Source organism: Cebus imitator, unplaced genomic scaffold (genome assembly GCF_001604975.1).
Source record: "Cebus imitator isolate Cc_AM_T3 unplaced genomic scaffold, Cebus_imitator-1.0 Scaffold191, whole genome shotgun sequence".
Lineage (NCBI taxonomy): Eukaryota > Metazoa > Chordata > Mammalia > Primates > Cebidae > Cebus > Cebus imitator.
This window is the reverse complement of record NW_016107506.1, coordinates 1360983-1364572: the sequence shown is the minus strand read 5'-3', so window position 1 is coordinate 1364572 and position 3590 is coordinate 1360983. Positions and strand designations below refer to the sequence as shown.

Below are 3590 nucleotides of genomic sequence, written 5' to 3'. Positions count from 1 at the left end.
ACAGGCATGCACCACCATGCCCAGCTAATTTTTTGTATTTTTAGTAGAGACGGGGTTTCACCATGTTGACCAGGATGGTCTCGATCTCTTGACCTTGTGATCCACCCGCCTCAGCCTCCCAAAGTGCTGGGATTACAGGCTTGAGCCACCGCGCCCGGCCCTTTTCTGCTCATCTTTACCGAAACATTGAAATGTGATTCCAAGACGAGGTGTGGTGGCTCCCACATGTAATCCCAGCACTTTGGGAGGCTAAGGCAAGCAGATTGCTTGAGCTCATGAGTTCAAGACCAGCCTGAGCAATAGGGTGAAATCCCCTCTCTACAGAAAAATATAAGAATTAGCCAGGCATGGTGCTGCACACCTGCGGTCTCAGCTACTCAGAAGGCTGAGGCATGAGAATCACTTGAACCCAGGAGGTGGAGGATGCAGTGAGCAAGATCATGCCACTGCACTCCAGTGACAAGAATGAGACTCTGTCTCAAAAAGAAAAAAAGAAAAAGAAAAGAAGCCAGATGCAAAACAGTACATATTGTATTATTTCATTTTTATAAATATAAAAACAGGCAGAAGAACTCTATACTGTTAAAATCACAAGGGCACAGGTGGGTTTCTGGTGACATTCTATTTTTTAATCTATATACTGGTTATAGGGGTATGACCAGTTTTTGAAAATTCATTGAACTAGACACTTGCAATTTGTGCACTTTTCTGTATATATGTAATACTTTAATAAACGGGGTTTTTGTGGGTTATTTTGAGACAGAGTCTCGCTCTGTCACCCAGTCTGGAGTGCAGTGGTGCGATCCTGGCTCACTGCAGCCTCCGCCTCCTGTGTTCAAGAGATTCTCCTGCCTCGGCCTCCTGAGTAGCTGGGACTATAGGCATGTACCACCACACCCAGCAAATTTTTATATTTTCAATAGAGACAGGATTTCATCATGTTGGCCAGGATGGTCTCCATCTCCTGACCTCATGATCCACCTACCTTGGCCTCCCAAAGTGCTGGGATTACAGGTGTGAGCCACCACGCCTGGCCAACAGGGTTTTTAAGAGTAGCATAAGTTGCTTAGAAAAACTTTCCAAGACAGATGCTTTGAATTTATATTTTCTCCTATGTGCTGCAGGCAGCTGGAGTGAAGTGTGAAAGGCTCACTCTTGACATTTGGGCCCTTCATTCCCCCTTCATTCATCCATCGAACACATATTTATTGAAGAATGGTGTCAGCCACTCGGAGGCAGAGTCCCTGTCCTCATGCAGAGTACAGCCTGTGTAGACAGGGAGGAGACAGACGTTGATCAAATAGTCATCCAAACACATTATCAGAGATGGTGAGAGAAAGGGGGGTGCTGAGAGGCCTCTCTCAGGCCTAAAGGGTGAGTAGTCTCTGCCAGTAGAGGATATTACAAAGGGGACCGTCGTCTAGTGGCTTTTAAACGTTAGGCTTAACTAGTCCAGTAGAGGGCAACCACAGACAGGCATTTGTGGCAATTCCTAATACATCAGGAAAGCTGAAGGCTGAAGTTTTGCTTACCATCATCTCTCATTTATGGTGTTGAAGCAGCGCAAATTGCTCAACAGAAACTAAGAAGCCAAGTGTAAATTTACAAACGTCAATATTGCTGTCTAGCACTGCCCAGCAGTATGATTCAGATTCCTACCAAATACCTAGTGACCTTAAAAAAGAAAATAAAATTAATAAGGCACGATTAAAGAAATCTTAGCAGTAATCGCGCCTCAGATAAACCTCATTGGCTACAATACTGTCACTGTGCAAAGCTACGATTAAAGAAATCTAAATAAAAGCCCTTTTCTTGATTTACACACATCCTCAAAGAGCTGCCTCAAGCACAGATACACACATGTGACTTTTTCTTATTTATTAGTACCCCACACACACACCACACACACAACCTTCTCATATCTGCTGTAATCCACATCCCCAATGGAAAGCATTTTACTTTTTATTTGCTTCATGGTATTACTAGTTTTAGGTAGCTGATGAGCAAATATAATTTTATATGTTGCCTATAGATATAAGGCAAAAACAATCAATAATTTCCCACATCCCATTAAATGACCAGGGATGTAATCAGGATTAAAAACCAAGACATTTCCAGTGTACTTAAGGGTAGATTTCTTTAACATCTGCTATATATCAGCACTAGCAACAATCTAAGGCATGTCACTTCCTTCCTTTAAAATTAATTCCCACTGCAGGCAGGGTGCAGTGCCTAATGCCTGTAATCCCAGCACTTTGGAGGCCAAGGTGGGTAGATCACCTGAGGTCTGAAGTCTGAAACCATCCTGGCCATTATGATGAAATGGTGTTCATGCCCATCTATACTAAAAATACAAAAATTAGCCAGGCATGGTGGCACACACCTGTAATCCCAACTACGTGGAGGCTGAGGCACGAGAATCATTTGAACCCAGGAGGTAGAAGTTGCAGTGCACTGAGATCGTGCCACTGCACTCCAGCTTGGGTGACAGAGCGAGACTCTGTCAATAAATAAATAAATAAATTCCCAGTGCAATTAAAATTTTTCAGTTTTTTTTTTTTAAATGAAAGCAATTCTCTGACAAGTAAAGGCCTGTATGGTCTAGCCACTGCCCATCTCCCAGACTCATCTCCTTTCCTCCTCGTTACGTTTCAGACTTTGTTTCCACAGAATCACCATTTTCCATATGCTGTTTCCCTTGCCTGAAACATTCTGCTCCCATCATCTAACCAGAGGCTTCTTGTCATTCAAGTTCCAGATTGTTACTTCCTAAGAAAAGACCTTTTAGTCCACCCATTCCTGTCTCCCTTCCCAACATGCAAACCAGAACCCTGATTTTTGACTGGAACATTATTATTATTTTTTTTTTTTGGAGACAGAGTCTCACTCTCTTGCCCAGGCTGGAGTGCAGTGATGTGATCTCAGCTGACTGCAACCTCCACCTCCTGGTTTCAAGCAATTTTCCTGCCTCAGCCTCTGAGTAGCTGGGATTACAGGCACGCACCACAACACCCAGCTAATTTTTGTATTTTTAGTAGAGACCAGGTTTTACCATGTTAGCCAGGCTGATCTCGAACTCCTGGCCTGAGGTGATCCACCTGCCTTGGCCTCCCAAAGTGCTGGGATTACAGGCTTGAGCCATTGCACCTGGCCTAGCTGGAAGCTTTTCTGCACAGTATATGCAGTATATTAGTCTGTATTTCTCAGCTCACTAGCAGCAGGATGTGGCCATGTTTCTGTAAGTGGATATATGTTCAGTGGGTCTTCCTAGAAGCTTCCTTAAAGGGAAGCAGACAGGCCAAAGGAGGTAGCTCATGCCTATAATGCCAGCACTTTGGGAGGCAGAGGCAGAAGGATCACTTGAGGCCAGGAGTTTGAGGCCAGCCTGGGCAACATAGTAAGACCCCATCTTTACAAAATATAATTTTTTTTTAAATTAGTCAAATGTGGTAGTTCACACCTGTAGTCCCAGCTACTTGGGAGGTCGAGGCAGAAGGATGGCTTGAGCCCAGGAGTTCAATGATACAGTGAGTGAGCTATGATTGCCTCACTGCACTCCAGCCTGGGCAACAGAGTGAGAACTCATCTCA

At 44.1% G+C, this 3590-nt stretch overlaps 1 non-coding gene across 1 annotated transcript; it reads right to left on the bottom strand.

The window, feature by feature from the left end:
* Nucleotides 1–1644: 1644 nt before the first annotated feature.
* Nucleotides 1645–1779, bottom strand: LOC119473882. Its single transcript, XR_005203130.1, has one exon. It is a non-coding gene; the product is annotated as a U4 spliceosomal RNA (small nuclear RNA).
* Nucleotides 1780–3590: the final 1811 nt, after the last annotated feature.